The sequence below is a fragment of the Pseudophryne corroboree genome, chromosome 4, assembly GCF_028390025.1.
Source record: "Pseudophryne corroboree isolate aPseCor3 chromosome 4, aPseCor3.hap2, whole genome shotgun sequence".
NCBI classification, from domain to species: Eukaryota; Metazoa; Chordata; class Amphibia; order Anura; family Myobatrachidae; genus Pseudophryne; species Pseudophryne corroboree.
In genome coordinates this window covers 161,346,410-161,370,416 of record NC_086447.1, presented here as the reverse complement: position 1 = coordinate 161,370,416, position 24,007 = coordinate 161,346,410, and positions in this window count along the sequence as shown.

Genomic DNA, 24,007 nt, shown 5'->3' with positions numbered 1-24,007 from the left:
TATCCACCAAAAATCTTCACATTAGTATATATACCATATGTATTATTTCTCACAAAAGAATATATACCATACGTCTTATTTCTCGCAAAAGAAATAAAACAAAACAAAAGAGGAAAGTCTCGTAATAAGTTCATAAAATGTATAAAGTCCGGTCAAAGTCCAAAAAGAAAAAACAATCTGTTGCTTATCTGGTATCCTCCTTATTGTTTGTAGTAAGTCGTTCCCACCGTATATGATTCCTTGTCTGGCTCCTCAATGTAGGTGCATGCAAAACAAATAATGGGGAATCATGGTGCAGACTTCTACAAATTTATTCAAAGAAACAATGTTTTACAATTAAAATGCGTACCAAAAAAGACCTTCCAGGAAGGCACAGTAAAAAGCAAGTAAGGGTATTTGTTGAGCTCCCCCTTATAGAGCTGTACCTTCACCAGGTCCTGGGCAGCAAGTGCCCTTGCTGCCCAGGACCTGGTGAAGGTACAGCTCTATAAGGGGGAGCTCAACAAATACCCTTACTTGCTTTTTACTGTGCCTTCCTGGAAGGTCTTTTTTGGTACGCATTTTAATTGTAAAACATTGTTTCTTTGAATAAATTTGTAGAAGTCTGCACCATGATTCCCCATTATTTGTTTTGCATGCACCTACATTGAGGAGCCAGACAAGGAATCATATACGGTGGGAACGACTTACTACAAACAATAAGGAGGATACCAGATAAGCAACAGATTGTTTTTTCTTTTTGGACTTTGACCGGACTTTATACATTTTATGAACTTATTACGAGACTTTCCTCTTTTGTTTTGTTTTATTTCTTTTGCGAGAAATAAGACGTATGGTATATATTCTTTTGTGAGAAATAATACATATGGTATATATACTAATGTGAAGATTTTTGGTGGATAAAGAAAGGATCTCACATATAATCATCAAAAAAATTGTTTTATGGTGTTTTCAACACCCTAAAAAAGTGTGTTATATACCCTTTCCAGTGCGCAGGAATTCTTTCCCCTTCTTTTTGATTGTTATTTTGTGATTGGTGGAGTCACCTAAAAATTCCAGCAGCCAGTTTACTAGCAAGGATCGCAGGTGGTACCGCTGTCCTTTGTAATTATCACAGGGCTCATTGCAGATTGTGTACTACAGGTTGGAGACATTTAACATTTAGATATTCACAGTGTTGATGCTGACAAAATGTTGACGTGTTCAATTTGTCAGAAAGTTGTCACATATTTTAACCTAACCCTAATTGCAGCCTAACTATAACCCTAATTGCAGTCTAAACCAACCTTTTCAATATGAATGTGATGGTAATCCTGCGTGTGATCTTTTCATTTACTGACCTCCAACCGGTTGCTAAAATAACAGAGTTCTGACTGATGACTGAAGAGAGTTGATAAACCAGACCTATAGAGGTCAGAGTACCCTAACATTCTGGGGGCTCGTCCGGGATCTTCCAGCATCTCCTCCACTGGCAACAAATCCTCTGATCTTTCAGGAACCGCTGATAAAAAAAAACGGTAAGTGAGACTTAATGTGTAGATTTCTACCTGCTCACTTGACTCAGCGCTTCTTGTATAAATCTGTGGAAGTCCAGTTGGGAAGATCAGAGAATATCTTAAAGAACCCAGTGTCAGTCAGAAGTAATTTTTTTTTAAGGTACCATACATGTATGTCATATTGTTGAATTGTGGGTAAATATCTTCAGCTAATTTGTCACAAGTGCACAGGGGGAATTAATCAAATATCCAGGAAACTTTTAGATTTTGATAATAGTAATATAGGTTTATTAAGAAAACAAAACTGTTACATAAGGTGGCGTATGGCCAAGGTATATTCTAATGCTGATAAACAGTTTGAATTGATAAATAACCAAAGAGGTGTGTGCAAATCTTGTACCTGTGTTGTTGTGTTAAGAAAATACAAAGGGTCCGTAGCACCGAGATTGGTTGCAATTACAAGCACTGAAGTCTCATTTAATTATGTGGAAATGATGATGAATTTTACTGTACAATAGGTTGCCATTTAAAAAGGGAATTGTTGGAACATTACATTGAGAATGATTGGTCTAACATTATAACCTATTGGCCTAGGAACCACATAATCCCAGGTTTAAGACCCATTTGCCCATACAGCCTCAAACAGCTGCCGCGTACACAGATAACAGACATAACAGTGAGAGGGTATCCAGAAGACAGGAAAACCAGATATAAGAGATGGTCGAGAGTCTGTCAGATACAATACTTATTGTCACCCTTCGTTTTGGGATCCTTGCACTGTTGTATGTACTCTGTCGATATGCTTTTGAAAAGGTGGGGGGAGTCGGGTGTCTGCTAGACAATGGAACCAGTGCCAGTAACTAGATTCTCCTGTACACATTGTACTGCATATATTGTAATTCAAACTGTAGGATCAAGAGCACCTAAGGTGGTAGGAATTCTACCAATCCAAGCAGTCCCCGGTGTATATTTTAAATCAAAAACCCACCCTTGGGAAACCCTTACACTTATAGTAGGAACGCATGTTGACACCCCAGTTGAACAAGGGAGGCAAGGTAATTTGCATTCTCCTATTGGATGTCCCTATGCAAGAAAGTTAAGGGGTTGGACTGGGTCAGTGACAAAGAGCAGTTACTGTCTGAAAGGAAACAAGGGATAAACTTAATGGTAGACCCAATAGCAAGGAGACTCAGGTATGATTGCCCGAGGTGCACAGGACACATAATTTTCCAAACACGAGGGGAACGTATTCCAAGAATAGTGGGGAGTTTACCAATAACACAAGGGACAACAGGGGCACTGGTACAAGCAGGAGTCTATATAGGCAGGGGGATAGACCCTTGGAGTGACTTAACAATAATTTTAGAGACGCACCTCAGTGATCCAGAAGAAATAATCTATTATGCAGGTCTCACTTGGGGAGCAGTACTAATAGATTTTCCACCAATACAGGGAGGAAGGGGCAACACTACAACCCCAGTCATTTGTCCACAGACGGATTTAAGGAGCTCTTTAGGTACAAGGATAGAAGAAATTCTTCAGAGTCAGCGTCTCACAAGGAGATTTTGAGTCCCTCATACGGGGTTACTAAAATACCACATCAGGAGGGGTTTCGCGCATACACACCCAGGCATGGGAGCGCGGTCTGTAAAGATGTCAGGGCCCGACAAACCCGTGGATATTGTTAGTAACAGGGAGGGGATGAAAGCTCTGAAAGGAATAAGTAAAATTTTCAAAAGAGCAGGTTTTACGTCAGAGGGGACACTAGACCTAGAGAAATTGGAAAAATTTGCCTCCTGTAACAAGAGTTGGATAATTAAACATAATTGTAGAGATCAAGTATCCATCTGGATCACTGTAGCAAAAGAATTAGAAGCAGAAAATAGAAGAAGAGATGAGGAAAATGATTTCCCGAATGTACCAGAGTACCCAATAGCACCACAACCAGCGTTAAACTTACTGCCTGTAATATCAGCAACAGCACCTCCATTCTATGCCCGACCCCTATACTCAGACATGCATGCACACCCAGGTACCCCTAGTATGAACAGAATGGAATCATCTACAGGCTCACTAACAGTGAAATTAAGAAGAGATGAGCCAGAAAAGGAGTGGCGAATAGTCAGCCCTATCTTGAAAGGATCTGTGGTTGAAACCCCGAATGATTTACCTGAGCTATGTGTACAGAGCATGCCCCAGTGTTCTGATACTTTATCACAAGAAACCCCAAGAAGATCAAAGCAAAGAAATTGGCCACCTAAAGCTCCCCTTATGTTTAGACGAGTGATGGACACCTGGAATCAAGTTATGAGTCCAGAAAACAATAGTCCACAATCAGGAACTATAAGCGAAAGGGTGCAATTCAGACGGAGAGGAGAAACAAGGGGGCAAGACACAGCCTCTACAGCTTTTCATGCCCAGGTACATAATGTACAGAATAAAATGACAAATTTTCCAGAAAGATTGTGTCCGGTATGTCAGTTTTGTGTTCCAGAAGGATATGAACACTGCCCAAATTGTGGAAACTGGGTTTCATCCCATTAACCACCATGTCAAAATATCTATGCCACCAGAAATGCTGAAAGACGGTCATCATTGCCTGTTTCTCTGTATCCAGTACAAGTGCAGAGAATACGCAACCCAGATGATGTAGCCAGGGTGAACAATCCATATATTGTACAGAGCCAACACCACAAACCATGGTATGGCAAGCAACGATATTGCAAGTATAGTTGCCAAGTCCCCAGATCCTAGGAAAAATCCAGCAGCATTTTATGCCTATATGGAAAGAATTCAAGCCATATGGACACCAGCATGGGTCGACTACCACCAGTTGTGTGAGGCTATACTAGGACCAGGAACGGCTCAAACAGTGAGCACCATGGCAGTAGCAACTGCAGCAGATGATTGCCCAGCCATAGTGGACGCCCCGGCAGAGGAAAATAGAACAACGTTTGAGGGTGGACAGATGTACGTGACAAGACTTAAGAGATGGTGTCATGAACAGAAGCTCAGAGCACCAGCAGCCCCAGATCTGAAACAGGAAAAGACTGAGTCCATCAGAACTTACTATGATAAAGTCACTATACGACACACTGATGAAGGTTATGCAACGGATAACCCTCAACATAAAAGACTGTTAAAGACCAAATTCCTAAATGGGTTGTCAGAAGCCTACAGAACTCAGTTGTTCCAGGTCAGGCCAGAAACTTGAACTTGAAGCAATAGTTCAGGTGCTAGAAGGAATGGAGGAAAGGGAAAATTAAAAAATAAGAAAAGCCAAAGAAAAGAATGCAATACCAAAGGTAACTGTACATGTTGTACAGAACAAAGCAAGTGGAAAATCAGAAGCCCAACACAAGGGGCCCCCGGAAGAAACTCAAAAGAAGGAACCAAGCAAGATGACAGAAAATGTTATTTTTGCAAGCAAGAAGGACATTTCAAAAAGAATTGCAGGAAATACAAGGAATGGTGTGAAAACCAGCAAGAAAAACCTAAAGCATGAAAAAGTGGCTTCCCGAGGTACCTCCCTGCCAAAACACCATCTGAACAAGAAAATGATCAAGTGACCCTTGTACTGCCAACAGGTCACCAATATCAATGCATTATAGACTCTGGAGCAAGCCGAACAATTTTACAGCAACAGGAGGTACCAAGTGAATTAATGACCACTGAGACACTTCTAGCAACTGGTTTAGAAGGAACTACAGTGGAATTAAAGGAAAGTAAACCTATGGTATTAACCATTGAAGACGTTGAAACTCCCATTCTGGTCCAATTCCTTACCTCTAGTACTTGCCCAGTAAACTTATTAGGAGCAGATGTTCTGAAGTTGATTCAAGCCTGCATACAGTACACACCAGAAGGAATTAAATTTTCCAGTAAATTACCAGAGACGGTTCATCAACAGATGGAAGCAGCCATACAGATATATCATATGAGACAAGATTCCAACCCAGCACTAAAACAAGATCTGGCTGATGTACCTGACTGGTTAAAGGCAGTACCAGAAAAACTCTGGTCCAAAGGAAAGACTGATGTTGGACACATGCGGGTTCAGCCAGTACAGTTACAGCTGAAACCAGGAACGCAACCAGTATCAATCAGACAATATCCTCTCACAGAAGCACATTTAAAAGCCATAACCCAGCAAGTGGAACAATACAAGAAGGTGGGGGTCATTAAGGAATGCAGATCTCCTTTTAACTTACCTCTGTTTCCCGTGAAAAAAACAAACTAGTACAAATTAAGTTCAATACAGGCTTGTGCATGATTTAAGAGAAATCAATAAAAGACTGATTGTCAATACTCCAATAGTACCTAATCCTCACACTTTGCTCAATCAGATTCCAACTGAAGCTGCATGGTTCTCGGTAATCAATCTCGCAAACGCCTTTTTTTCTGTCCCCATTACCGAAGAAAGCCAGAAGTTCCTAACATTCACTCATGAAGGTAAACAATACTGTTGGACACGGTTACCCCAGGGGGGAGCAACCAGTCCATCAGACTTCTCAGAAGCAATGGCATTAATCCTGCAGAAATGGAGGCCGCACTTTACAGACACCCAGTTAGTTCAATATGTCGATGATCTGCTTATTGCTGCAGCTAGTACAAAACAAAGTTGTCATTTTAGGACATTGCATATCCCAAGGAACAAGGCACCTTACTGATGAAAGAACAAGAGCAATAACTCAAGCAAAAACTCCAAGAACATTAAAAGAAATCAGAGCTTCCCTGGACCTTATTGGATACTACAGAGAATGGATACCCTCAGCCTCATTACTGATGCAACCTCTATATGAATTAACAAAAAGGAGGCGTCAGCAGAAAACAGGGGCACCATTGAAGAATCAGTAAGAAAACTAAAGCAAGCCATAATACCAGCCCCAGGATTGGGATTGCCTGATTACAAAAAGCCTTTTAAACTATTCTGCCATGAAGACAAAGGGCATTCTTTAGGTGTGCTCATCCAGACACATGGAACAAAACAAAGACCAGTGGCATACTATTCAGCCCAGCTGGATCCAATTATCACAGGAGCACCATCTTGTGTCCGAGCAGTGGCAGCAGCAGCAATACTCAAGGAGAATGTGGCAGACATTGTGCTTGATCATCCACTGTGTATACAAGTACCTCACGCTGTAACAGAAATACTAAGTCAAGCAAGAACCAAGCATCTTTCTGCAGCCAGACTTACCAAATATGAAGTAGCACTATTAAGCGCCTCCCATGTCACCATCACAAGATGCACTGTACTAAACCCAGCCACACTCCTTTCCATCAACGATTCAAAAGAGGGGAGGAGAGGGGGAAATGGTGATGATGGTGAATCGTCAGATGAGGAGGAAAATGTTGCTACAGACGCAGAAAATACAACACAAAAATTTCCACATGATTGCCTAGCCCTCATGGAATTAGAGACTTTACCTCTTCCTAATGTCCAAGATACACCACTGGACAATCCAGACATGAACCTGTTCGTCGATGGATCAAGATATTATGATAATGGATCCCCAAGGACAGGATATGCAGTAACAACTGAAACTGAAGTCAAAGATTCTGGACCATTGCCAACAAGCGTGTCAGCACAAGAAGCAGAACTCATAGCAATGACTAAAGCCTGCATACATGCTACAAACATGACAGCTAACATCTACACGGATTCACGCTATGCTTGGGGAGTGTCCCAGGATTACGCTGCTATTTGGAAAAGCAGGGACTTCAAAGGTGCAAATGGAAAACCCATCAAACATGCCAGTTTGATTATGGAACTCTTCAGAGCATTGGAACTACCTAAAAGGATTGGAATAATCAAGGTACAAGCACATACTAAGAGCCAAACCATTGAAGCTAAAGGAAATGCATTTGCAGATGCAGAAGCCAAGAGAATTGCCTTACAATTAAAAGAACCTGAGCAAGTCTTAGTAGCTCAAGATGTGAGACAAATGCCCAGTGAAGAGGAGTTAATCAAAATTCAACAACAAGCATCACAAGGTGAAAAGGAGAAATGGACACGATTGGGGGCAGAAGAAGATGAACATGGACTTTGGAAGTCAAGGGAATTGAAGTACTGTTTACCAGCAGCTCTATTTCCACCTACGTTACAAGTAGCTCATGGACAAGTACATCATTCAAAGGAAGCCATGGTGAATAGAGTACAAGAGCATTGGATAGCTCCAGGCTTCAACAAAGCTGCAACAAACTTTGTAGCAGGATGCTGGATCTGTGGAATCAGCAATCCAGGACAAAGAACCAATACACCTCTAGGAACTATACCCAAAGTCTCTTACCCATTTCAGAGACTACAAATTGACTATATACAGTTGCCACGAAGCGGTCCATATGAATTTGTACTAGTAGCAACGGACATGTTGGCCAGTGAGCAAAGCCACAGCAAGGAAACTGATAGCAGAAGTAGTATGTAGATTTGGGGTACCTGAGGTTATAGAATCATATAGAGGTACACATTTCACAGGAGAAGTCATGCAGCATATAATGAAAGATTTGGGGGTACAGCAGGCCTTCCACGTGCCTTACTGGCCCCAGGCCAGTGGGAGGGTGGAACATCTGAACTTTGACCTTAAGCTAAAACTACAGAAAATGATGACAGAAACCAAAAGAACTTGGCCAGAATGCCTACCTATAGTCTTGTTCAATATTAGGACCACACCTATGAGACCTAGTAAGCTGCCTCCATATGAGATATTGTTTGGATCAGCTCCAAGAACAGGTTGTTATTATCCACAACAGTTACAACATAATCATGGTGATTTAACAGGTTATGTACAGGAGGTCTGTAAAACGTTGACTAACCTCCATTGCCAAATGTTTTCTTCCATTCCAGACCAAGAAGGATCAGCTACGCATAAGATAAATCCAGGAGATTGGGTCAATTTAAAAAGACATGTGAGAAAGACCTTTGAACCAAGATATGATGGTCCATATCAAGTGCTGCTAACCACGCCTACCTCAATTAAGGTGAAAGGTCACGATACTTGGGTACACGCCTCCCACTCGAAGAAGTTGACAGTGACTCTCCAACCAGAAGAATGAAGTTGCTTATCCTTTGGTTGTTGTTAGGGGTAATCCCCATGGTTTGGGCTATAAGTCGAGGGGACTGGTTTACTAAAAGGGAGTGTCATAATGATGGAACAGTTAATAATGGAAAACCAGATTCCTGCTGGTGGAGCTTTGATGACCAACGGTGGAATTACTATAATCTAACTACACAACCCTCTGTCCGTTTTTACTTTTATAAAAAGGTGGAGTTCTCACTTATGAGACACCAAAAATATGTCAGAGCAAGCTATAAAGCGGTGGAGAGCATGTAAAGCTCTTAAGATTATTATAAATGAAGGAAAAATGTATAAGAAAAGAATTGGTGCAGAAATACATCTTTTTCTATTGCCAAGTAACGGCACCACATTTACATTGTCCCGTGGTACCAGAATAAAAATGAAATGCTGTGTAGAGCCATTCACAAACCCAATAAGAAATAAGGGGGTAGTTCAGGCCTTATCAAGATGTATAAATGGCTCTAAGGAACTACCTTTTAATACTGAATTGTCCGCACAGGACTACTCAAGCACAGTAATTGTGTGTACTAACACATTCAGTTTTCCTGGTAATGCTACAGGACACAGATCAAAATTTAATATTTTGCAAAATAAGCCAGAAATAAGAAATGATACTTTGATTAAAATACCAGCAACCTGTCAGAAGGTGGGAATAAAACAATTTAGGACACTACATCGATTTAATATTTCATTTCCCAAAGGCCCTAAGTGTAACCGGATAAAAAGAGAATGGTATGATATCCTGTTGGGAGGGGCAGGAGCAACAATGGGAGCACTAAATTCCATAGACATAGAAACACTGACTAACAAAATGAGTGATGCAGGCAGTGATATGGAAAGAGTGGTTCACATGCAGGCAAAATGGATGCCCACTGTCTTCAATCCGATTTTAAAGCTCATTAATTGGGATCATTCTTTTCTAACCTTGGTCAATAGTTCTTTTATGAACACGTTAAAACTGACCAAAAACATCTCCAGTTTGTTTAAGTGGACAGAATGCTCCATAAGAACTGTGTATCAGGAACAACAGAAGAATCTGGCCCAGACCCAGTTAATGACTGGGAACATACAGGTTTACAGAATTTTTTTTACTATAGCATCTGAGTTATGGGTCAGGCTATATGGACATGAGGTTTATTGCACAGACAGGGGGTGTTGGGGGCAAATAGAAACCTACAACATAACAGAACCTAAGCTCATGTGTAAATACTTCATTTCGCAGTACCCTTCACCACAAAAGCAGGTAACTCAGATTTATGGACACCACAGTTCAGATGGCAGTATATTGATCCAGAAAACAAAACTCATGACCTATCCCTATGCACTAGCACTGATAATGGGCTGGCATGTCCTCATACTACATACATACCAGAATCATGTCAGCTTAAAAATCCTACTAGTGTTTGTAATTGGGAGTTGCATGACCCAAAAGATGACATCTTCATTTAAGTGGCACCACAAATAGTCTGTATGATTACATATGACAAACAGATCAGTCAGCTATACCAGTTACCACACCCTTTTTCAGGATGCCTGTTTAATGTAACTCATTTAATATGCAAAAATCAGACCATTGTTTTCTATAAGGATCAGACTGACTACCTAGATCAGGCTTTTAAGCCATTAACTCTTCCCCCCATAACATAACTGTAAGCATACAGGACATCATTAATATAATCAACAATACGGAAAAATTGGAGGAGCACTTAAGGGAAGTTAATTACTCTACAAGACATGCGCAGATGCAAACAATAGTAGAAGCTGGGGAATTGAAACACATGGCCACACAGCTAAAAAATAACTTACAGCATCACTGGTGGAATATTTTCACTGGAAAATCCCCATCAGCTACAGGATTAATGAAAACTGTCCTACACCCACTACTGGCAATAGTCATAGTATTGATAGGGTTGGTTGCTTGGAATTGTTATTTTTTCTGCAGGTTCAGGAAACATGTGAACAAGATGGACGCAATCAGAAATGCCCAAGAGGTTCTTCTGTAGAATAGGGAACTTGTTGCATTAGTTTTCTTGCCATGAGGGCATTTAATGGCAGGCTGCCCATCCCAGTGTGGTGACATATGTGCCGGAATCATGACAGGAATTACTAATGTAGCCTAGTGTAGGTAGAATAGGGAGAAAAAGTGGAATCAAAAAGAGGGGAAATGATGGTGTAAGAGCTTCCGCAGTATAGCAAATATATATTGATTCAAGCTTTTTCGCATTGATTAAGATATTTACTGTTAATCACAAATGTGTTTATGTATCCTTAAATATTGCACAGATATTCAGAAAATTGTATACTCAGAATATTATATTCAAAGCATGAATTATTCAAAGACATACAACACCAGATGTATCCAAGGCCAGTCAGGCAGACCGCCAATATGTCTGAACACCGAGAACAGCGGGACCCTGACCCTTTTGACCATCAGAAAGGATGTTTTGAGTATATGTCCGAGAGGCTGATAATTACAAAGCAATAAAAGATATTCAAGGATGCTCTAATTGCTAATTAAAATCTTGTATGACAATTGATGTATTTCAGGTTCTAAGACATACATGGTGTATTCTGATTGGCTAAATGTATTGGCAAGCATTATTCCTTTGTTCTCAGACTATAAAAATAAATCCGTAACGAGCCCTGGGTGGGTCAGTCATGATCTGTCTAGGTTACACATAATCCTGCGTGTGATCTTTTAATTTACTGACCTCCAACCGGTTTCTAAAAGAACAGAGTTCTGACTGATGACTGAAGAGAGTTGATAGACCAGACCTATAGAGGTCAGAGTACCCTAACAAATGTCAACTCTCATATTTTAGCCTCACTCTAACCTAATTCTAGCCTAACCCTAATTAATTGCAGCCTTAGCCTAATTGCAGCCTAACCATAACCCTAATCCTAACCTTAATTACAACCTAATCCTTATTGCAACCTAACCCTAACTGCAGCTTTAACCTGACACTAAATACAGCCTAAGCCTGATATCAGCTTAACCCTGACACTAACTACAGCCTAAGCCTGATTGCAACCTAACCCTTATTGCAGCCTAGCCAAAACCCTAATTGTAGTCTAATCCTGATTGCAGCCTAGCCCAAACCCTAATTGTAGTCTAACCCCGATTGCAGCCTAGCCATAACCCTAATCCTAACCTTAATTGCAGCCTAATCCTTATTGCAACCTAACCCTAACTGCAGCCTTAACCTGACACTAAATGCAGCCTAAACCTGATTTCAGCCTATCCCTCATTCTAATTGCAGCCTAATCCTAATTGCAGTCTAACCCTGATTGTAGCCTAAAGTGCCCCATACACTATCCGTCTGACATGTCGCAGGCGATCCGGGCGGCAGGATCGCCCAAGATACATCGTATGCTGTCCTTTTGTATATGATACATCTTGGGCGATCCCAGCCATGCCTGCGGGGTCCGACATATCACGAGTGCAGCATGTTCAATCTGCAGGATCCGATGTTCACGGGAATGCGCATTGAATTGGATCACCTCCAAAATGCCTGATTTCACCCGATATATCGTCCCGAATGCCCGAAATCGGATGAAATCGGGCATTATCGTTCTAGTGTATGGGGCCCTTAACCCTAACCATAATTGCAGCCTAACCCTGACACTAATTGCAGCCTAACCCTGATTGCAGCCTAGCCCAAACCCTAACTGTAGTCTAAGCCTGATTGCAGCCTAGCCCAAACCCTAACTGTAGCCTAACCTTGACTGTAGCCTAATCCTAATTGCAGCCTAATCTTAACCCTAATACTAACCCTTATTGCAGCCTAACCTTAATTTCAACCTAACCCTAATTTCAGCCTAAACCTGACACTAACTGCAGCCTAAGCCTGATTTCAAACTAACCCTCACTCTAATTGTAGCCTAACTCTAATCCTAATTGTAGTCTAACCCTGATTGTAGCCTAGCCCTAACCCTAATTGCATCTTAAACCTCACACTAACTGCATCCTAACCCTGATTGCAGCCTAGCCCAAACCCTAACTGCAGCCTAAACCTGACACTAACTGCAGCCTAAGCCTAACTGCAGCCTAACCTAGGGTGACCATAATATCCCTTCAATCTGGGACACATATGATTTACACAGGTTCTGTGGTTGGCTAAACTGTAGCCTGAATTTCACCTGGTTTTAGACAGCCACAGAACCTGTGTACAGTAAATCATATGTGTCCCAGATTAAAGGGATATTATGGTCACCCTACAAACCCTAATTGCAGCCCAGTCAAAACCCTAATTGTAGCCTAACCCTGATCGCAGCCTAACCCTACTGACAGCCTAACCCTAGCCCTAACTGCAGCCAAAGCCTGACCCTAATTGTAGTCTAAGCCTAATTGCAGCCTAACACTGACACTAATTACAGCATACAGATGTGTCCTTATGCATTGTTGCCATGATGTGTATGCACAGGCGCACGCATTGCGGCACCATGCTGCATACACTTGCATCCGTGGTTTTACCATTCACTGTGAATGGATCGCGGGTGCAAGTGTACTCACACACACACACACACACACATGTGCATGTCGCGATAATTACTCATTCGGAGCAACAACGCATAAGGACATATCTGTAAACCTAACTATTGCAGCCTAATCCTAATTGCAGTCTAATTTTAACTTTAAATTTAACCCTAATTTCATGTGTCGACATTCTAACTGTCGATATTTATAATGTCAACATATTGAACATGGTAAAAAAAATTATGTCGGCATTCGGACCCTGATGTCATTATGGTGTCGACATTTAAATGTCGTGATGATGACTACAACCCAGGCAAAAATCCACTAACTTGCACCCACTTTAATTTGTTTTCAGAACCTTCAATAGTGAGTACTGTATGTTAACATAGGAACAAATGAATGACAGGAATATGTTATTAGTTTTTATTTATAAGAAAAATACATCCGTCTTCTATCCAACCCATCTGATGCAACTTGTATGCCAGCATCTGCATTAAATTAAAATGTCTCAAGTGTCTATAGTAATGGAATAGCAAGAATGCAGCCTGGAATACATTTGTAAATAACCATCAACGTTCCCAGGTGTTCTGAAGTACCTGTAATCCAGCCATAATTATTCCAGCTCACAAGATGTTCCTCTCTAAGGAGGCCAGTCCCCAGGAAAGAGCGATGACTCACACACTTTATAGATAGTATTCCCGCAGCCAGTCAGCATCAAACAGCTAACACTAGAGATGTCTATTTTGAACACCTCACAGCTCATAATATTGTTTTTATCCAGTTTAGGCCAAAAGGTTGCACCGAGGTGGCTGGATGACTAAGCTAAGGGACAGAAGTGGGTGGAACAAGCACCTGGCACATCTAGGAGTGGCACTGCAGTGGCAGACAGGATGGCAGTTTTATAAACTTTGCTGAAAAAATGCTCCAAAGAGCACATAACGCAAAGAAATAAGGTGCAAGATGGAATTGTCCTTGCACCTTATTTCTTTGCGTTATGTGTTCTTTGGAGCATTTTTTTTGCGAAGTTTATAAAACTGCCATCCTGTCTGGCTGTACTTCATTAACAACATCCTCAGAGCAATTACTAAATGGAGGAAGTCCTTGTAAAATATTGTTTTGTGGGGGCCCAAACAAACCAATCATTTGAGCCATTAGTGACGGTCCCTGTTGCTGAAATGATTGCTAAAATGATTGTTAAAATGTGCATGTCCTGTTTAATATATACAACATAAAGGTGGGCGGGAGGGCCCAATTGTTTAACAAACCAATCAATTCAGCGACAAGGACCATCACTTGTGGCTGAAATGATTGGTTTGTTTGGGCCCCCACAAAACAATATTTTACAAGGACTTCCTCCATTTAGTAATTACTCTAAGGATGTTGATGATGAGGTGTCATTACATTATAATCTTGTACAATAAATTTAATTGCCGCAAATGACGTAACATGGAGGAGGTGCCTAGAAGGCTAACGTTCCTTCTGCTACTAAATTTGGCCTCACAAATGGAGCAGATGCCTTCATAAACATTGTCAGCATTGGAGTCATTTATATTATGTCTTCCTTATCAGATTCATCACCCACTTCATCAGATTCATCACCGTCTTTACTTGTACTGCTCCCCACATGTGCAGATGGTTCAGAAATGGTGAAAGGAGGTGAAAGAGGCTTCTCTATGAGGACAGTGTGAGCAATGTCAGCTGATGTGGACACCCCTAAACGTTCCTAAAAAATGTATGGTGGTTCTGATTCTGAATGCTCAGTTTGTCTTACTGCCTCTGCAGCTAACTTTACTTTTGATTTTTTTTTCTTTACCACTCTAAAATTAAATTATTTTACATACCCTTGCCTAAGCCCTCTATGACCCTGAGCATCTGCCTTAGCAGATGACGTTGACGGACTAATTTTCTATCAACACAAAGTAGTGTTGCCCTTCACCGACAGCGTCACACAAATGAGCCAGAAATATATGTAATAAATAATCACACATTGCAGTTGACTTCACGACAGCCTCGAACAAATGGGTCAGAAATGTATATAATAATAATTACACACTGCGGTTGACTTCACCGACAGCGTTGCACAAATGAGTCAGAAATGTATATAATGATAATTACATATTGCGGTTGACTTCACCGACAGAGTCGCACAATACGGGTATGAGTAGAAAATAATATACTGCAGTCTGACCAGCAGTGTCATAGTACTTATGAAAATAAAATAACAATTGTATAGTACACTGGGGTACAGCACAAAAAAAAAAATATATATATATATATATATATATATATATTGTTTATAATTATAATTTTAGGCTTTTTGTTTTTAACTTTATTATTTTCATTTTACACTGGGGCAGAGCCCCTGGATGGACAGATAGATCACTCCTTTCAGATACAGCAGACAGAGCCCCCCTTTTTCAGATATAGCTGAGCGAGAGAGAGAGCACCCCTTTCAGATACAGCTGACAGAGAGAGCACCCCTTTCAAATACAGCAGACAGAGCACCCCTTTTACAGATACAGCTGACAGAGAGAGCACCCCTTTTTCAGATACAGCTAACAGAGAGAGCATCCCTTTTTCAGATACAGCTGACAGAGAGAGCACCCCTTTTAAATACAGTAGACAGAGAGCACCCCTTTTCAGATACACCTGACAGAGAGAGCACCCCTTTCAGATACAGCTGACAGAGAGCATCCCCTTTCAGATACAGCTGAACGAGAGAGCACCCCTTTTTCAGATACAGCTGACAGAGAGCACCCCTTTTTCAAATACAGCTGACAGAGAGAGCACCACTTTCAGATACAGCTGACAGAGAGAGCACCCCTTTTTCAGATACAGCTGACAGAGAGAGTGCCACTTTCAAATACAGTAGACAGAGAGCACTCCTTTTCAGATACACCAGACAGAGAGAGCACCCCTTTTTCAGATACAGCTGACAGAGAGAGCACCCTTTCCTATTGGTGTACACTGGGCAAAACTTTGACCCGGGAAGCCTGTTCTGAGCCTTCCACTGGATGGATTTGGATAAAAACTTCACAGAGTGGAAACATTGGATTCCAGAAGACATACTAGGGGTTGGGGTCCCGGTAGGACCTCCCGTTTGTGTGTGCACGGCAGAACTTTGACCCAGGGAGACCGTTCTGGGCCTTCCACTGGATGGATTTGGATAAAAACTTCACAGAGTTTTAACATTGGGTCCAAGAAGACATATAAAGGGTTGAGGTCCTGGTCGGACCTCCCGTTGGTGTACACCAGACAGAACTTTGACACTTGGAGCATACTCTAGGCCTTCCACTGGATAGATATGGATGAAAACTTTAATGAATTGTAATAACTGACAGATACAACCATAAATCAACTAACTAAAATAACTGACAGAAATGGAGGTGGGAAGACAAAGCATATCGTGTAACCAAATCCTTGGAATAGCAACACTGCTAACAGAAGGAAAACTTTAAAACCATTGTGCGATGTAAAAGTGATTATAAAACTGAATAGAAAGAAAAGCTGGGGATTAGGGGTACTGGTGAACCCCCTTCTCCCCCACCAAAAAAAACCAAAACACTGGGCAGCCACCTCATGGGTGTGTTGGAAGAGATGCTATGCTCCTAATTATTTTTGATGTTGACAATTATATCCAACTCATTGGTAATTTAACAACTTGAAGATTTAAACCTGGGCAACGCCGGTTACTTCAGCTAGTAGATAAATACATCTTACATTTCAAAGGAACTGAACTCTCTCCTTATTTTCATATATTTACCACCCAAACCAGTTTGCTTTCCTGAGCACAATCTTATTTAGCATATAACTGTATATAGAAGTGTATAGTCTACACATTGACACATGCATTTCTACAACTATATGACATGTTAAAACACATTATCACGTATTCATTTACTGTACATTGCGCTTAGCACCCATAGTTTATCTTGACCACGTGGGACGGGTCTCTGGCCACAAAAATAAATTCACTTCCATATGTAATAGTTTCCTGTTTTTCTCTAAATGTGGCAGATGTATTAAGCCTAGAGAAGTGATAAAGAAGTGATAAGTGGAAGGTGATACTGCACCAGCCAATCAGCTCCTGTCAATTTACATATTGGAGATGATTGGCTGGTGCGTTATCACCTTGCACTTACAGTATCACTGCTTTATCACTTTTTTATCCCTTCTCCAGGTTAATACATCTGCCCCAATGTTCCTTTTGGGCCATGACCACAAAGCTCCGTTTGAGTTTCCTCAGTCCCCAACACTTTGGGATTGATGTATCAAGCAGTGAATAGAGTGGAGAAGTGGACCAGTTGAGAAGTTGCCCATAGTAACCCAAGTAGCAGTTATTAAGTATATTCTATAAAATTATAGGTAGGAAGCTGGTTGCTAGGAACAACTTCTCCGCTGGTCCCCACTCTTCACTAATTGATACAATCCCCCTAATTCTCCTGCATGTATCCACAATGATTAGGCTGCAAAATTATAACAACACAGATGTACTTTTTTTACTTTTAATCAACAACGAGAAATCTGGGTGGTAAAGGGTAACGAAGCATTTTATGTTATAATATCTTTCCTAATGGTATAAAGCCGAGGTATTGCAGAATATCCATTTTCTGTCTGCAGCCTGACAGTCACTCTGTAGACTGTAACATGCCAACTCAGACATACTAAATCACCCGCTCATTAAATATTGATGAATGCAGAAGGTGGTGTGTCCGTAATATATTACAGAATAGGATTAGATTTGTTTTGGGCGAGAGACAGGTAGTAGAGAGACCATGAAGCAATCCGCCCCAAGAATGAAAAGCAACTTGCGAAGAATGAAAGCTGATAAAATGTAAATGAGATTCTGCCACCATTCCATCATTTGTGTTTTACAGAGCGCTTTGTGCAGCAGCCAGCTTAAATCTGCACGGAGGAGGCACTGCAAATAAGAGATTCATCTCACGGTCAAATAGAATACCCACGAGGGTCATAACACTGGGTATTTCTATAGAGCTGCCTGCATCAAGATGCAGAGAGATAGGGTTGTCTCTAGACTGCAGCAGACACAGTAATACACAGTAATGTTTTTTTTCTCTCCATCTGATGATAATTCAGACCAGCACCAGGATATTGCCTGGAATTGAATACACGGCAAACCTTTTCCAAGCCTGGGCATCTTGTTCAGTTACTGTCAGTACCTGTTCACATCAGCTGATTATGTTGTAGAATGCTTGTCACTTTATACTATATATTGAAGTGAATCGCAATGTAACAATGAAAAAATACATATATAATACTCTAAATGCTACTGTAAGTGCATTAAGTGATCACTGATCACACGTATTATTCCAGTAATGAGTTTTACAGCAGGAAATACACCAGTTTGAAATAGAGATATGTCAAGTTGTGGTTTACAGATCTGTATCTGCTGGGTTCTCATTGCCATAATTTCACTATCTACGTAAATTATAGAAACACTGCTGCCATATTTTCTAGGTAAATAAAGGAAAGCCACATGACATACACTATACAAATGCATAAATGTTATTTTGTTAAATGCTAATTCCACTAGATGTCTTTTTTTAAGCATTATATTACTCATAGCCTAAAAATGTATTTCTTCTGATATAACCACCATTAAGTTACAGGCACTCTCATAGGAACCAATGACACTCCATGCTATAAGGTGTGCATAACTTTATTGCAATAAACCACAATATCTACAACTTACTTAACTATCTTAACACTAAAAATAACCACACGGACACAGACTGCTTTGGTTGAAGGTTACAACTTGGATTTTATTAAGCTATGACCCTGAGCTTTTACTTTTACTTAACTTTTTGGGGAGCAAAGAAGCACACTACAAACACACAGCTCCAGCCAATTGAATCTGAATAAATATTGGGACGCGACTGATATACTCGCCCCCCTGTGACAAAATGTAAACTGAGCTGTGAAGGCCCTCAATACCTTCTATCAGCTAGTACGAGCATGTCCGCAGAGACAGATGCCCAAAGTTCTCCCGCAGAGGTAGGCCATACTAGCTGCCTTTTACAGAGTATGTGCTCCACAGTGGTTTCTTACACCTACGTAGCCGCTGGTTTGTAGCGCCTTCCAGCCCAATATCATCATAGAAACCAAGAGGTAGTAAGAATGGGATGAAGAACGGAAAAACAAAACATAGGGAGGAAGGGAGGGATAAACACGATTCCACAAGATAGCTGACGTTCTTGTCCCCAGCCTTATGAACCAAGACATAGCCACAACTAAAAGCTCCCTAATAGGCCAATCCTGACCACTCACAAAAATTCCCCAACCTAATCTACCTAGCAACAGTTGACAAATTCTCAGCCAATTACAAAAAACTGAGGACTCTTATAAATCCTTAAGCCTATACGGCTCTCATCTTATTTAATGTCTCTTCCCACTGCTGCATTGTCTCTAATGTGAGGGACCTAAAACCACAAGCTCATGGGGTCTATTTATTAAGGATTTAAGTCATAAGTAATTTTAAAATGGCTATTTAACAAGTTCCAAACACCATAGCTTTGTGGAGATTGTCTCATTTAGCTAATTTCAACTAAAGATGGCGTTAGCTGGTTTTGCCTATTTGGAGAACCAGGCCGGAGAAGGATCTTCTGATTAAAGTTAAGAAGACACCTGTTTGCATGGGAATATAACAATGTCATAATCATACAACAGAGTCAATCGGGTAATACATAGTAACAGAAATTTTGGGGCAGGACAAAATGTGAACTTCCATGATCAAACAGTTTTGTATTATTGAACTGTATTTGATGATTTGACATCCAGTTGTAACTGGAATAGGTTTCCTTAGAATTGGTGTCTTTATGAAGATCACTGTGCTCCAGCTTTTTCTTCTAAGCAGGGCCGTATTTTCATATGGGCTCAATGGGCAGTTGCCCAGGAGTATAAGGGCTCTAGGCTGAAAGCTGATGATCCCCTTTTTCCATGGGTACATGATTTTTTTAAAATCGGCCATGGGGAACCAGAGATATCAGACTTCAAAGCAGTGGTCCCCATCCCAGCCTGTTAATTGCTCTTCCCAGTCAGATATCTCGGGTAATGTCTGACTTAGAGTTTTTCTGAGGGTATACTCCAAAATCTGTGACTCTCCCTTTTTGGCAACACTGACAACTTGTCTCTACTATGATCAGAACCAGAGATATCCGCCTTTCAGCAGCTAGTCCTTGCGCTAGCTCCACACGCCTGGTATGCAGTTTTATATTTTATTAATCTTACATTTTTATTAAAGTTTTACACAAACATAGGAATACAAAACAAAAAGGGGGGTGCAGAAAGAAAGAGAGAGAAAAAAGACAGTAAGGATACAGGAAGGGGAAACGGACATATCATGTAACAATGATACATCAGCAGAGCAAAATACAATGAGCAAAGGCCACAGAGAGATTTCAATAGTTAAGGATTCGGGGACGAGTCTGACCTGGGAGATCTCAGTACAAATAGGTTCATAGGAGCACTGTAAATAAAGGGTTGGCCTGACCTCTCTTTATATAAGGTCCACTTACACCATTTCATGTGAATAGAAGAAACTGACAAAGAATATTTACATTCCGCAGTTTCAAATATGAAATGTTTATGGACCTTATTTTCAATGGTCAATATAGTTGGTATTGCGGCAGACTTCCACATTTGGGCAATAAAGGCCTTAGAGGCTATTAGAAGAATATGTCCCAGAAGGTATTTATCACAGCTAGATATCTCACCGGGATAGTAATGAAAAAGTGCTAACGGGGGGTTTGCAGAAATAACCTTTCCCAATACTTTTGAAATAAGGAGGAATACCTCTCGCCAAAGTGGCTGTATCACCGGACACAACCAAAAAATATGAGGATATCACCCACCATCCTGCAATTCCTCCAACAGCTAGAAGAAACATCAGTCCAAATCCTATGTAGTTGCTCCGGTGTAAAATACACTCTTTGAACTAGCTTGTAGTACATTTCGGAATGATTTATACATTTGGATATTTTAAAACAGGAGCGAAAGACCTAATTCCAAATAGTTTCCGTAAATAGATTAGGAAGGTCTTTTTCCCATTTGGTCTGTGAGGGAAATACCCCACTTCGTGATCCCATAATCAGATGTTAGTACCATCTAGAAATACCACCTTTATTGGTTTGGGAAGTTAAAAGGGTTGTTAATAGTTTGGGGAGTACTATATGGTGGGGACACTTGGGGAGGCTACTGTGGAGCCAATGACGCAGTTGGAGGTATTTATAAAAATCTTGTTTAGGTATTTGAAATTTCGTTTGAAGGAGAGAAAATGGAACTAAAGTACCTTCGAAGATAATATCCTTTAGAGTCAAGAGACCTAGTTCATACCATGTATTCAATTGTAAGTCAGGAATTATAAAGGCTATAGCACGAAGAGACAACTGCGAGGAGGGTAAAGCAACATTGGGCATAGGTGAGATCATAGTTTGCCAAACTGATAACGTTATTTGAACTGCTTTGCAGTTAGCTACCCTTGAAAAGACTAAAGGAGTGGGCAACCAAAGCAAATCCATTAAAGAGAGGGGGAGCACAGCTGTCTGCTCTATAGAAACCCATGGTTTGAGAGTGCCCTGTGTGAACCAGTCCCTGGCCTGATTAAGTATGCATGCCGATTGATATTTCTCCAAATCAGGATACGACACTCCTCCTGCACACTGCGCAGCAGTCAAAGTATTTCTTGCAATTTTCTGCTTCTTACCCTCCAAACATAATTAGATAATAATCGGTTAAACTTATTACAGACAACTTTAGGGAAAACAGATACGATGGAGAACTGATGACATTAATGACATTACCTTGAGAAAGACCCAAATTGAAAGGGTTGAAACGCGTTGGTTAACTGTGTCAGAGAGCCCAGGTTTCCAGAGCTGTCCTGGAGGTGCTGAGCGGAGGCCAGATCGATTATCTTTCCGGAGTTTACCTACCCGGGTGGACCTCCTTCGGACAAATAATAAGAACTGTTTTTGAGAACTGCTTACCATCAGTTCTCCATCGTATCTGGTAATTGTTCAGTCCCCCAGGGACACCACTGTGGGAATTAGAGTGATTTATGTTGTCTTATTTGTGCATATTGTAATTAAACCTATTGTACTGCACATGAAAGCTTTATGTTTTCTTCCCACATGTGGAGTGGATGATATGCAATAACTCGATGTGGATGGAAAGATTTATGGAGCAACTATAAGGAATGTATACTTCCATTTGATTTTCTTGTGTGATGGTAGCACAATAATAGGTGTCGCCCAATTGAGCAGGATCAGACTTTCACGTTTTTCTGTATTTAAGTGTTTTGAAGAGTCACTTTTTCCTGATTTCTGCTTTACAAGGATGCCTTCACTTATTTGCGCAGGGATTCATTACCTTAAACATCTTTTTTACACAACTTTAGGGAAAGGTCGGGGGATAGTACGAAAGAGGTACATCATTTTTGGTAAAAGAACCATTTTTGCAGCTGCCACCCGACCCACCCAGGAGATTTCTTCCATCATTTCCGACTTGTCGGAAAATTCTGGAGTATATTGAATAGGTTGGGACCCCTTCCAACCTAAAAAAGTCGAAAACTGACGTCTTTCCGACAGATGGCACCTTTCGACTGTAATTGAATATACCCCTAAGTGTACAAGTGCAGTATGGCTCATAAATCTCCCCCCAAAAATAATGTCCTCAGCTTTAGTGTAGCAGGTGGGAAAATTATGTTAAACTATATTAAACATAGTCACTTCTTACGAGCCGCTGCGGCACATGCGGCACATCTCCCTGGCAGGCCCCGTCATTGCTAAGCGACTGGGACGTCACAGGGCTTCCTACCAAAACGCCGGTCGGCTGCAGGGAATTCTGGGGCTGCTGTTCCCTAGCAGCCAGACGCTTGTACTACGTGCAGCATTACAGGTGCAGGAAGTTGATCAGTTAGGGGGCATGCAATACATTTACCGGCTGCCGGGATCCCGACGATCAGGAGACAGAGTCCCGACACCCGGTAACATACTGACAGCCAGAATCCCAACACCCGCCTGGTATTCCCACTCGGTTGGTTGGTCCACACCACCAACTGAGTGGGAATAGAGATGGGAATAGAAACGATACATAGCTAGCGAAGCAAGCCTGCGAGGGGACTCGCTACCGGGATTCCGACAGACAGGATGCCGCTGTCGGTATAGTGACAGCGGCATCCCGTCTGCTGGGATATCGTATGTATCCGACCTTGACTGCCCTGATTGGTGCTTTACCCTGTTAAAAGGCAGTCCAATCTGCACTACTCTGCCAGTTATAGCTTGTGCCAGTTAGTGTACTGTAAGCTGCTGGTCCCTGTTCACAGACCTCGCCGGTCCTGTGGATACTCTGCCGGATTACTTACCCATTTATGTCCTGTCCTTGCCCTGCCTGTGAACTACCTCCTGTTCCAGTGTATTTACCCTCTACCTGCCATTCCTGTGTTCCTAAATTCAGCCCACAGAGTATACCAAATACCATCTGAAAAGTGTCTGCATACCACCTCTCTGTGCCCTCTGCTCGGGCTGAGATCCCAACCCAGTCCTGAGCTTAACCCTCTGTGCTCCAGTGAGTGAAGCTCCTATTCATTACCCTTGGTCCCTAGCCTGTTGTGTGAGCCCAAACTGCTTGAGGTTTAAGTTCAGGTGGCAACCTAAGTACCTGTGTGCGCAGGGCCGCAACAAGGTGTGTGCGGAGTGGGCTCTGCACATAGCACTGCAGTGTAGGGGGCACTGTTGGCAGCACTTGTCAATTCTGAATGATCTAATTAGTTTCACTTGCAGCTTCCATCCTTTTTGAAGCCTACAAAGGAGCCACATTTATCATGGCTTCACTGCTGCGCCTAGGCACACCATGGTTTATTAGCATAAACCCTTCATTTATTGTTCTCAGCTGCAATACAATACAGAGAGAACAATACATCAGGAGATTAAGTCATTACAGAA